The sequence below is a fragment of the Balaenoptera ricei genome, chromosome X (genome assembly GCF_028023285.1).
Source record: "Balaenoptera ricei isolate mBalRic1 chromosome X, mBalRic1.hap2, whole genome shotgun sequence".
In the NCBI taxonomy this organism is placed as follows: domain Eukaryota; kingdom Metazoa; phylum Chordata; class Mammalia; order Artiodactyla; family Balaenopteridae; genus Balaenoptera; species Balaenoptera ricei.
The window spans coordinates 60,582,384-60,596,550 of record NC_082660.1 but is presented as its reverse complement, the minus strand read 5'-3'; the positions used below and the strand labels follow the sequence as shown (position 1 = coordinate 60,596,550).

Below are 14,167 nucleotides of genomic sequence, written 5' to 3'. Positions count from 1 at the left end.
TGCGTGTAATGATGCAATCAAGTTCCCAGGCTCTGTTTCCTTTCTTCTGTCTGTGATTCTGTATAAATTTCTATTCAATATTAGAAGTTAAGAAATTAATTCTAGCATTCAGGGTTGATATGAATATTTCAATTAAATAACATATATTGAAGAGCATCACATCCTGCTTGGCAAATGTGTCTTTTCAACATAGTAGATCTTTACCTTATTCATCAGTCCAGAACTGTCTTAATGCAGCATTTTGACCTGAGTATAGAAGTGATTCTTGATTAGAGCCTCTGTTACACTTGGCACTTGCAGTCAAATTGACCCTGAAATGAAAGTTCTTCTTTATTTAACTGAAGTATATTTGAATTACAATATTATATGTTACAGGTGTACAATATAGTGATTCACAATTTTTAAAGGTTATGCCTCATTTATAGTTATTATAAAAATTGGCTATATTTCCAGTGGTGTACAATATATCTGAGTAGCTTACTTTATACATAATAGTTTGTACTTCTTAACCTCATACCCCTATATTACCCCTCCCCTTCCCCTCTCCCCACTGCTAATCACTAGTTTGTTCTCTATATCTGTGAGTCTATTTCCTTTTTGTTATATTCACTACTTTGTTTTATTTTTTACATTCCATGTATAAAGAGTATCATACAGTATTTGTCGTTCTCTGTCTGAAGAGGTAATACTATCTCTATTTGCAGATTACTTTATCTTGTATATAGAAAATCCTAAGGAATACACAGACATACACGCACATGTGCACACACACACAGTTAGAACTAATAAAGGAGTACAACGAGGTTGCAAGATACAAAATCAATATACAAAAATACATTGTATTTCTATACACTATTAATGAATAACCTGAAAACTAAATTAAGAAAACAATCCCATTTACAGTAGTATCAAAAAGAGTAAAGTACTGAGGCATAAATTTAACAAAATAAGTTCAAGACTTGTACACTAAAAAGTACAAAACATCATTGGAAGAAATTAAGGAGGACCTCTAAATAGAAAGAATTTCCATGTTCATGAATTGGAAGACAATATTTTTAAGATGGTAATACAAAATATCTATAGATTCAATGCAAATCTCTAGTAAAATATCAGCTGACCATTTTGTACAAATTGATATGGTGACCTTAAAATCCACATAGAAAGAACCAAATGGAAAAAGAAATTTGGTAAAAGATTCACAAGTTTTAATTTTAAAACTTACCACAAACCTATAGTAATCAACACAGTGTGGTGCTAATATAAAGATAGACTTATAGATCAATAGAATAGAACTGAGAGTCCAGAAATAAATGTATACATTTATGGCAAATTGATATTTTACGAGGATGGCAAAACAACTGAATGGGAAAGAATGGTCTTTTGAACAAATGATGCTAAGTCTACTGGATATTCACATGCAAAAGAATGAAGATGGAGCCCTAGATCATACTATGTTAAAAAAATTAGAACTGAAAATTGGATTAGAGCTTCAAGATGGCGGAAGAGTAAGACATGGAGATCACCTTCCTCCCCACAGATACATCAGAAATACATCTACATGTGGAATTGCTCCTATAGAACACATATTGAACGCTGGCAGAAGACCTCAGACCTCCCAAAAGGCAAGAAACTCCCCCACGTACCTGGGTAGGGCAAAAGAAAAAAGAAAAAACAGAGACAAAAAATAGGGACGGGACCTGCACCAGTGGGAGGGAGCTGTGAAGGAGGAAAGGTTTCCACACACTAGGAAGCCCCTTCGTGGGTGGAAACTGCAGGTGGCGGAGAGGGGAAGCTTCAGAGCCATGGAGGAGAGCCAGCAATAGGGGCACAGAAGGCAAAGCAGAGAGATTCCCGCACAGAGGATCGGCACCGACCAGCACTCACCAGCCCGAGAGGCTTGTCAGCTCCCGCACCGGGGCAGGTGGGGGCTGGGAGCTGAGGCTCTGGCTTCAGTCAGATCCCAGGGAGAGGACTGGGGTTAGCTGCGTGAACACAGCCTGAAGGGGGCTAATGCGCCACGGCTAGCCGGGAGGGAGTCCGGGAAAAAGTCCGGAGCTGCCAAAGAGGCAAGAGAATTTTTCTTGCCTCTTTGTTTCATAGTGCGCGAGGAGAGGGGATTAAGAGCGCTGCTTAAAGGAGCTCCAGAGACGGGCGCGAGTCGCGGCTATCAGCATGGACCCCAGAGACGGGCATGAGACGCTAAGGCTGCTTCTGCATCCACCAAGAAGCCTGTGAGCAAACACAGGTCACTATCCACACTGCCCCTCCTGGGAGCCTGTGCAGCCCACCACTACCAGGGTCCCATGATTCAGGGACAACTTCCCCGGGAGAACGCACGGCGCGCCTCAGACTGGTGCAATGTCATGTTGGCCTCTGCCGCCGCAGGCTTGCCCCGCACCGGTACCCCTCCCTCCCCCAGGCATGAGTGAGCCAGAGCCCCCGAATCAGCTGCTCCTTTAACCCTGTCCTGTCTGAGCGAAAACAGACACCCTCAGGCGACCTACATGCAGAGGTGGGTTCAAATCCAAAGCTGAACCCCAGAAGCTGTGCGAACAAAGAAGAGAAAGGGAAATTTCTCAAAGCAGCCTCAGGAGCAGCGGATTAAATCTCCACAGTCAACTTGATGTACCCAGCATCTGTGGAATACCTGAATAGACAATGAATCATCCCGAATAGAGGAGGTGGACTTTGGCAGCAAAGATATATTATTTTTTCCCCTTTTTCTCTTTTTGTGAGTGTGTATATGTATGCTTCTGTGTGTGATTTTGTCTGTATAGCTTTGCTTTCATGATTTGTCTTAGGGTTCTGTCCGTTCTTTTTTTTTTTTTTGCTTTTTAAAATTTTTTTCTTAATAATTATTTTTCATTTTAATAACTTTGTTTTACTTTATTTTACTTTATTTTATTTTACCCTCTTTCTTTCTTTCTTTCTTTCTATTTTTCTCCCTTTTATTCTGAGCCGTGTGGATGAAAGGCTCTTGGTGCTCCAGCCAGGAGTCATTGCTGTGCCTCTGAGGTGGGAGAGCCAACTTCAGGACACTGGTCCACAAGAGAACACCCAGCTCCATGTAATATCAAATGGCAAAAATCTCCCAGAGATCTCCATCTCAATGCCAAGACCCAGCTTCACTCAACGACCAGCAAGCTACAGTGCTGGACACGCTATGTCAAACAACTAGAAAGAGAGGAACACAGCCCCATCCATTAGCAGAGAGGCTGCCTAAAATCATAATAAGGCCACAGACACCCCAAAACACACCACCAGACGTGGACCTGCCCACCAGAAAGACAAGATCCAGCCTCATCCACCAGAACACAGGCACTAGTCCCCTCCACCAGGAAGCCTACACAACCCACTGAACCAACCTTAGCCACTAGGGACAGACACCAAAAACAATGGAAACTATGAACCTGCAGCCTACAAAAAGGAGACCCCAAACACAGTAAGTTAAGCAAAATGAGAAGACAGAGAAACACACACCAGATGAAGGAGCAAGGTAAAAACCCACCAGACCTAATAAATGAAGAGGAAATAGGCAGTCTACCTGAAAAAAAATTCAGAATGATAGTAAATATGATCCAAAATCTTAGAAATAGAATAGAGAAAATAAAAGAAACGTTTAACAAGCACCTAGGAGAACTAAAGAGCAAAGAAACAATGATGAACAACACAATAAATGAAATTAAAAATTCTCTAGAAGGGATCAATAGCAGAATAACTGAGGCAAAAGAATGGAGAAGTGACCTGGAAGATAAAATAGTGGAAATAACTACTGCAGAGCAGAATAAAGAAAAAAAAATGAAAAGAACTGAGGACAGTCTCAGAGACCTCTGGGACAACATTAAACGCACCAACATTCGAATTATATGGGTCCCAGAAGAAGAGAAAAAGAAAGAGGCTGAGAAAATATTTGAAGAGATTATACTTGAAAACTTCCCTAATATGGGAAAGGAAATAATTAAGTCCAGGAAGCACAGAGAGTCCCATACAGGATAAATCCAAGGAGAAACATGCGAAGACACATATTAATCAAACTATCAAAAATTAAATACAAAGAAAACATATTAAAAGCAGCAAGGAAAAAACGACAAATAACACACAAGGGAGTCCCCATAAGGTTAACAGCTGATCTTTCAGCAGAAACTCTGCAAGCCAGAAGAGAGTGGCAGGACATATTTAAAGTGATGAAGGAGAAAAACCTACATCCTAGATTACTCTACCCAGCAAGGATCTCATTCAGATGTGATGGAGAAATTTAAACCTTTACAGACAAGCAAAAGCTGAGAGAGTTCAGCACCAACAATCCAGCTTTACAACAAATGCTAAAGGAACTTCTCTAGGCAGGAAACACAAGAGAAGAAAAAGACCTACAATAACAGTCCCCAAACAATTGAGAAAATGGGAATAGGAACATACATATCGATAATTACCTTAAATGCAAATGGATTAAATGCTCCCATGAAAAACACAGACTCGCTGAATGGATACAAAAACAAGACCCGTATATATGCTGTCCACAAGAGACCTACTTCAGACCTAGGGACACATAGAGACTGAAAGTGAGGGGATGGAAAAAGATATTCCATGCAAATGGAAATCAAAAGAAAGCTGGAGTAGCAATTCTCATATCAGACAAAATAGACTTTAAAACAAAGACTATTACACGAGACAAAGAAGGACACTACACAATGATCAAGGGATCGATCCAAGAAGAAGATATAACAATTTTAAATCTTTATGCACCCAACATAGGAGCACGTCATTACATAAGGCAAATACTAACAGCCATAAAAGAGGAAATCAACAGTAACAAAATCATAGTAGGGGACTTTAACACCCCACTTTCACCAATGGACAGATCATGCAAAATGAAAATAAATAAGGACACACAAGCTTTAAATGATACATTAAACAAGATACACTTAATTGATATTTATAGGACAGTCCATCCAAAAACAAAGGAATACACATTCTTCTCAAGTGCTCATGGAATATTCTCCAGGAGAGATAATATCTAGGGTCACAAATCAAGCCTTGGTAAATTTAAGAAAATTGAAATCATTTCAAGTATCTTTTCTGACCACAATGCTATGAGAGTAGATATCAATTACAGGAATAGATCTGTAAAAAATACAAACACATAGAGGCTAAACAATACACTGCCTAATAACCAACTGATCACTGAAGAAATCAAAAAGGAAATCAAAAAATACCTAGAAACAAATGACAATGGAGACACGATGACCCAAAACCTATGGGAGGCAGCAAAAGCAGTTCTAAGAGGGAAGTTTATAGCAATACAATCCTACCTTAATAAACAGGACACATCTCATATAAACAACCTAACTTTGCACCTAAAGCAATTAGAGGAAGAAGAACAAAGAAACCTCAAAGTTAGCAGAAGGAAAAAAATCATAAAGTTCAGATCAGAAATAAATGAAAAAGAAGTGAAGGAAACGATAGCAAAGATCAATAAAACTTAAAGCTGGTTGTTTGAGAAGATAAACAAAATTGATAAACCATTAGCCAGACTCATCAGGAAAAACGGGAGAAGACTCAAATCAATAGAATTAGAAATGAAAAAGGAGAAGTAACAACTGACACTGCAGAAATACAAAGGATCATGAGAGATTACTACAAGCAACTCTATGCCAATAAATTTGACAACCTGGAAGAAATGGACAAATTCTTAGAAATGCACAACCTGCCAAGACGGAACCAGGAAGAAATAGAAAATATGAACAGACCAATCACAAGCACTGAAATTGAAACTGTGATTAAAAATCTTCCAACAAACAAAAGCCCAGGACCAGATGGCTTCACAGGCAACTTCTATCAAACATTTAGAGAGGAGCTAACACCTATCCTTCTCAAACTCTTCCAAAATATAGCAGAGGGAGGAACACTCCCAAACTCATTCTACGAGGCCACCATCACCCTGATACCAAAACCAGACAAAGATGTCACAAAGAAGGAAAAGTACAGGCCAATATCAATGATGAACATAGATGCAAAAATCCTCACCAAAATACTAGCAAACAGAATCCAAGAGCACATTAAAAGGATCATACACCATGATCAAGTGGGGTTTATTCCAGGAATGTAATAATTCTTCAGTATACGCAAATCAATCAACGTGATACACCATATTAACAAATTGAGGAGAAAACCCATATGATCATCTCAATCGATGAAGACAAAGCTTTTGACACAATTCAAAACCCATTTACGGTAAAAACCCTGCAGAAAGTAGGCATAGAGGGAACTTTTCTCAACATAATAAAGGCCATATATGACAAACCCACAGCCAACATTGTCCTCAATGCTGAAAAACTGAAACCAATTCCACTAAGATCAGGAACAAGAGAAGGTTGCCCACTCTCAGCACTATTATTCAACATAGTTTTGGAAGTTTTAGCCACAGCAATCAGAGAAGAAAAAGAAATAAAAGGAATCCAAATCGGAAAAGAAGAAGTAAAGCTGTCAGTATTTGCAGATGACATGATACTATACATAAAGAATCCCAAAGACGGCTCCAGAAAACTCCTAGAGCTAATCAATGAATTTGGTAAAGTAGCAGGATACAAAATTAATGCACAGAAATCTCTTGCATTCCTTTACACTAATGATGAAAAATCTGAAAGTGAAATTAAGAAAACACTCCCGTTTACCATTGCAACAAAAAGAATAAAATATCGAGGAATAAACCTACCTAAGGACACAGAAGACCTGTATGCAGAAAATTATAAGACACTGATGAAAGAAATTAAAGATGATACAAATAGATGGAGAGATATACCATGTTTTTGGATTAGAAGAATCAACATTGTGAAAATGACTCTACTACCCAAAGCAATCTACAGATTCATTGCAATCCCTATCAAACTACCACTGGCATTTTTAACAGAACTAGAACAAAAAATTTCACAATTTGTATGGAAACACAACAGACCCCGAATAGCCAAAGCAATCTTGAGAATGAAAAATGGAGCTGGAGGAATCAGGCTCCCTGACTTCAGACTATACTACAAAGCTACAGTCATCAAGACAGTATGGTACTGGCACAGACACAGAAATATAGATCAATGGGACAGATTAGAAAGCCCAGAGATAAACCCACGGACATATGGTCAACTAATGTATGACAAAGAGTCAAGGATATACAATGGAGAAAAGACAGCCCTTCAATAAGTGGTGCTGGGAAAACTGGACAGGTACATGTAAAAGTGTGAAATTAGAACATTCCCTAACACCATACACAAAAATAAACTCAAAATGGATTAAGGACCTAAATGTAAGGCCAGACACTATAAAAGTCTCAGAGGAATACATAGGCAGAACACTCTATGACATAAATCACAGCAAGATCCTTTTTGACCCAGCACCTAGAGAAATGGAAATAAAAATAAAAGTAAACAAATGGGACCTAGTGAACCTTAAAACTTTTGCACAGCAAAGGAAACCATAAACAAGACCAAGAGAAAACCCTCAGAATGGGAGAAAATATTTGCAAATGAAGCAACTGAAAAAGGATTAATCTCCAAAATTTACAAGCAGCTCATGCAGCTCAATGTTAAGAAAACGAAAAATCCAATCCAAAAATGGGCAGAAGACCTAAATAGATATTTCTCCAAAGAAGATATACAGATTGCCAACAAACACATGAAAGAATGCTCAACATCATTAATCATTAGAGAAATGCAAATCAAAACTACAATGAGATATCATCTCACACCGGTCAGAATGGCCATCATTAAAAAATCTAGAAACAATAAATGCTGGAGAAGGTGTGGAGGAAAGGGAACACTCTTGCACTGTTGGTGGGAATGTAAATTGATACAGCCACTATGGAGAACAGTATGGAGGTTCCTTAAAAAACTACAAATAGAACTACCATACGACCCAGCAATCCCACTACTGGGCATATACCCTGAGAAAACCATAGGTCAAAAAGTGTCATGTACCACAATGTTCATTGCAGCTCTATTTACAATAGCCAGGACCTGGAAGCAACCTAAATGTCCATCGACAGATGAATGGATAAAGAAGATGTGGCACATATATACAATGGAATATTACTCAGCCATAAAAAGAAATGAAATGGAGGTATTTGTAATGAGGTGGATGGAGTTAGAGTCTGTCATACAGAGTGAAGTAAGTCAGAAAGAGAAAAACAAATACAGTATGCTAACACATATATACGGAATCTAAGGAAAAAAAAAAAAAAAAAAAAAAGGCCATGAAGAACCTAGTGGCAAGACGGGAATAAAGACACAGACCTACTAGAGAATGGACTTGAGGATATGGGGAGGGGGTGGGGTGAGATGAGACAGGGTAAGAGAGTGTCATGGACATATATACACTACCAAATGTAAAATAGATAGCTAGTGGGAAGCAGCCGCATAGCACAGGGAGATCAGCTCGGTGCTTTGTGACCACCTAGAGGGGTGGGATGGGGAGGGTGGGAGGGAGGGAGATGCAAGAGGGAAGAGAAATGGGAATATATTGTATATGTATAACTGATTCACTTTGTTATAAAGCAGAAGCTAACACACTATTGTAAGGCAATTATACCTCAATAAAGATGTTTAAAAAAAAAAAAAAAAAAAAAAAAAAAAAAAAAAAAAAAAAAAAAAAAAGAATGCTCAACATCATTAATCATTAGAGAAATGCAAATCAAAACTACAATGAGATATCATCTCACACCGGTCAGAATGGCCATCATTAAAAAATCTAGAAACAATAAATGCTGGAGAAGGTGTGGAGGAAAGGGAACACTCTTGCACTGTTGGTGGGAATGTAAATTGATACAGCCAGTATGGAGAACAGTATGGAGGTTCCTTAAAAAACTACAAATAGAACTACCATACGACCCAGCAATCCCACTACTGGGTAAATGCCCTGAGAAAACCATAATTCAAAAAGAGTCATGTACCAAAATGTTCATTGCAGCTCTATTTACAATAGCCAAGACATGGAAGCAACCTAAGTGTCCATCAACAGATGAATGGATGAAGAAGATGTGGTACATATATACAATGGAATATTACTCAGCCATAAAAAGAAATGAAATGGAGGTATTTGTAGTGAGGTGGATGGAGTTAGAGTCTGTCATACAGAGTGAAGTAAGTCAGAAAGAGAAAAACAAATACCGTATGCTAACACATATATATGGAATCTAAGAAAAAAAGAAAGGGTCATGAAGAACCTGGGGCAAGACGTGAATAAAGACACAGACCTACTAGAGAATGGACTTGATTATATGGGGAGGGGGTAGGGTAAGCTGTGACAAAGTGAGAGAGTGGCATGGACATTTATACACTACCAAACGTAAAATAGATAGCTAGTGGGAAGCAGCCGCATAACATAGCGAGATCAGCTCGGTGCTTTGTGACCACCTAGAGGGGTGGGATAAGGAGGGTGGGAGAGAGGGAGTCAGAAGAGGGAAGAGATATGGGAACATATGTATATGTATAACTGATTCACTTTGTTATAAAGCAGAAAGTAACACACCATTGTAAAGCAATTATACTCCCATAAATATGTTAAAAAAAAGAAATGAAAATTATAAAACTCTTAGACGAAAATATAGGTGTAAACCTTCATGACCTTAGATCAGCCAAGTTTCTGAGATATGACACCAAAACACAAGTAACCATAGAATAAAGTAGACCAGTTAGATAGACTTCACAAATTTAAAAATGTTTATGCTTCAACGGACACTACCAAGAAAGTGCCAAGACAACCCAAATAATCTTTTCATGTGCTTTTGTACATCTGTATGTCTTCTTTGGACAAGTAGATATAAAACCAAATTTAAAAATGGGCAAAATAATTCAATAAACATTTCTCCAAAGAATATACAGTTGACCCTTCATCAACATTGGTTTGAACTGCATGGGTCCACTTATGCGTGGATTTTTTCAGTAGCTAGTATTACAGTACTATGCAATCTGTGGTTGGTTGAATCTGCAGATGCAGAACTGTGGATATGGTGGATCCATGTGTACGAACATTGGACTTTAAATTATATGCAGATTTTCAACAATACGGAGGTTTGGCATCCCTAACCCCCATGTTATTCAAGGGTCAATTGTATATGCAAAGGGTCAATAAACAGGGGTAAATATTGAAAACATTATTTTTAGTGTAAGAAGAGAGTCACCAAAGGCCACATATTGTATGATTCCAGTTATATGAAATGTTTAGAATAGGCAAATTCACAGAGACACAAAGTAAATCGTGGTTATTGAGGGGAAGGAGGGAGGAACAGGGAATGATTAGTAATAGGTATGTGGTTTTTTTTTTTTTTGAGGTGATGGAAATATTCTGGAATTAGATAGCAGTGATGGTTGTGCAACTTAATTAATATACTAAAAAATGAATTATCCACTTTAAAATGGTGAATTTTATGATACATGAATTCTATCTCATAGTTTTTATTTTAAAAATGGAAGTGGAGGAGAAAGTGACCCACAGAACTTTATTCCTAGAGAAGTCACTGACATTTTCTGGGTCCCATGCTTTCTTCAAACAGTTGCTACTTTAAATAGATTCAGTACCTGAAGGAACAGTTTCCCCTACTATCTTTTGTGTGAAATTTTCTATCTCCAGTGTTTTGGTATCTGAGTTGGGGCTAAGGCTATAGCCAAGGCTCCCTGATTATTCATAAGCCTCCTGAGTATAATTTCTTGCATGATCATCTGGGCCCTATTTGACTATGTAGAATAAATCCTACCTATATGCTATATGACCTTCAGCAAGTTAGTTCATCATTTTTGAACCTTAATTTCCTTTACAGTATGTACTTCTCAGGGTTGTGAATACTAAATGAGACATAGATTTTAAGTACCTAACATGGGAGATTGGTTCAAGATGGCGGAGTAGAAGGACGTGCGCTCACTCCCTCTTGCGAAAGCACCCGAATCACAGGTAACTGCTGAACAATCATTGACAGGAAAACACTGGAACTCACCAAAAAAGATACCCCACATCCAACGACAAAGGAGAAGCCACAGTGAGACGGTAGGAGGGGTGCAATCAGAGTAAAAGCAAATCCCATAACTGCTGGGTGGGTGACTCACAAACTGGCGAACACTTATACCACAGAAGTCCACCCACTGGAGTGAAGGTTCTGAGCCCCATATCAGGCTTCCCAACCTGGGGGTCCGGCAATGGGAGGAGGAATTCCTAGAAGATCAAACTTTGAAGGCTAGCGGGATTTGATTGCAGGACTTCAACAGGACTGGGGGAAACAGAGACTCCACTCTTGGAGGGCACACACAAAGTAGTGTGTGCATCGGGACCCAGGGTAAGGAGCAGTGACCCCATAGGAGACTGAACCAGACCTACGTGCTGGTGTTGGAGGGTTTCCTGCAGAGGCGAGAGGTGGCTGTGTCTCACCTTGAGGACAAGGACACTGGCAGCAGAAGTTCTGGGAAGTACTCCTTAGTGTGAGCCCACCCAGACTCCACCACTAGCCCCACCAAAGAGCTGGGTAGGTTACCGTGTTGGGTTGCCTCAGGCCAAACAATCAACAGGGAGGGAACCCAGCACCGCCCATCAGCAGACAAGCAGATTAAAGTTTTACTGAGCTCTGCCCACCAGAGCAAGACCCAGCTCTACCCACCACCAGTCCCTCCCATCAGAAAACTTGCACAAGCCTCTTAGATAGCCTCATCCACCACAGAGCAGACAGCAGAAGCAAGAAGAAATACAATCCTGCAGCCTGTGGAACAAAAAACACATTCACAGAAAGACAGGATGAAACGGCAGAGGGCTATGTACCAGATGAAGGAACAAGTTAAAACCCCAGAAAAACAACTAACTGAAGTGGAGATAGGAAACCTTCCAGAAGAAGAATTCAGAATAATGATAGTGAATATGATCCAGGACCTCAGAAAAAGAATGGAGGCAGAGATCGAGAAGATGCAAGAAATGTTTAACAAAGACCTAGAAGAATAAAAGAGCAAAGAAACAGAGATGAACAATACAATAACTGAAATGAAAAATACACTAGAAGGAATCAGTAGCAGAATAACTGAGGCAGAACGGGTTAATGACCTGGAAGACAGAATGGTGGAATTCACTGCTATAGAACAGAATAAAGAAAAAAGAATGAAAAGAAATGAAGAAAGCCTAAGAGACCTCTGGGACAACATTAAGTGCAACAACATTCACATAATAGGGGTCCCAGAAGGAGAAGAGAGAGAGAAAGGACATGAGAAAATATTTGAAGAGATTATAGTCAAAAACATCCCTAACATGGGATCGGAAATAGTCAATCAAGTCCAGGAAGCACAGAGAGTCCCAGGCAGGATAAACCCAAGGGGAAATATGCTGAGACACATAGTAATCAACTTGACAAAAATTAAAGTCTCTTCAATAAGTGGTGCTGGGAAAATGGACAGCTACATGGAAAAGAATTAAGTTAGAACACTCCCTAGCACCATACACAAAAATAAACTCAAAATGGATTAGAGGCCTAAATGTAAGATCGGACACTATAAAACTCTTAGAGGAAAATATAGGAAGAACACTCTTTGACATAAATAACAGCAAGGTCTTTTTTGATCCACCTCATAGAGTAATGGAAATAAAAACAAAAATAAACAAATGGGACCTAATGAAACTTCAGAGCTTTTGCAGAGCAAAGGAAACCATAAGCAAGATGAAAAGACAACCCTCAGAATAGGAGAAAATATTTGCAAACGAATCAACGGACAAAGGATTAGTCTCCAAAATATATAAACAGCTCATGCAGCTAAATATTAAAAAAACAAACAACCCAATCCAAAAATGGGCAGCAGACCTAAATAGACATTTCTCCAAAGAAGACATACAGATGGCCAAGAAGCACATGAAAAGCTGCTCAACATCACTAATTATTAGAGAAATGCAAATCAAAACAACAATGAGATATCACCTCACACTAGTTAGAATGGGCATCATCAGAAAATCTACAAACAACAAATGCTGGAGAGGGTGTGGAGAAAAGGGAACACTCTTGCACTGTTGGTGGGAATGTATATTGATACAGCCACTATGGAGTACAGTATGGAGCTTCCTTAAAAGACTTAAAATAGAATTACCATATGACCCAGCAATCCCACTACTGGGCATATACCCAGAGAAAACCATAGTTCAAAAAGAGTCATGTACCAAAATGTTCATTGCAGCTCTATTTACAATAGCCAGGACATGGAAGCAACCTAAATGCCCATCGACAGATGAATGGATAAAGAAGATGTGGAACATATATACAATGGAATATTACTCAACAATAAAAAGGAACAATATTGGGTCATTTGTAGAGATGTGGATGGATCTAGAGACTGTCATACAGTGTTAAGTAAGTCACAGAGAGAGAAACAAATATTGTGTATTAACACATATTTTTGGAACCTAGAAAAATGGTACAGATGAACCGGTTTGCAGGGCAGAAATAGAGGCACAGATGTAGAGAACAAACTTATGGACGCCAAGGGGGGAAAGTGACTGGGGGGCGTTGGTGTGGTGAATTGGGAGATTGGGATTGACATATATACAGTAATATGTATAAAATTGATAACTAATAAGAACCTGCTGTAGAAAAATTAAATATATAAGATTCAAAAATTCAAAAAAAATAGTAAGTACCTAACGTACTGCCTGGCCTGATGTATGCCTCAGTTAATGTTAGCTTTTCTTTTACTTTTTTCCCTCTGGTAAAAAGCACATTCCTTACAGATCAGAGGTCCCTCAGTTCTGTGCTGGCTTCTTGCCCAGCAACAGATTGCCTCTAGAAATAAACCATGGGTGAGGTATTTTTTTCTTTTTGTCTGTGTGTTCCCTGTGCTGCTTCTTCTAATACCTGGCACACTGTAAGGGCTCAGTGAGTTTAGATTTCCTATGTGACAACACAAGCCTTTTAAGTGAATTTCCCAACGTGGTGCTGAGAAGATTGCAGAATGTTAACCTTAATCTGTGACAAGCTAGTATTCTTAGTGCTCCTTTGGAGACTGTGTGATTTCTCGTCGTGCTGAGAGGCAGAGAGCTTAATTAAATTTCATACTTGAAGAGAGTGACGACTGAGTACTCCATCCTTCATAAGGCTTTTCAGCTCTTTATTTTCAGTTAAACCTTCTGGGATTTTTTCCTCATCTTTAACATCATCTTTTAATATGCA

The 14,167-nt window shown here is 38.9% G+C and overlaps 1 protein-coding gene across 4 annotated transcripts in view; it reads left to right on the top strand.

Moving 5' to 3' along the window:
* The window catches only part of OPHN1 (oligophrenin 1), a 599,884-nt gene that overhangs the window by 298,384 nt on the left and 287,333 nt on the right, over positions 1 to 14,167 (top strand). The window lies entirely within an intron of this gene.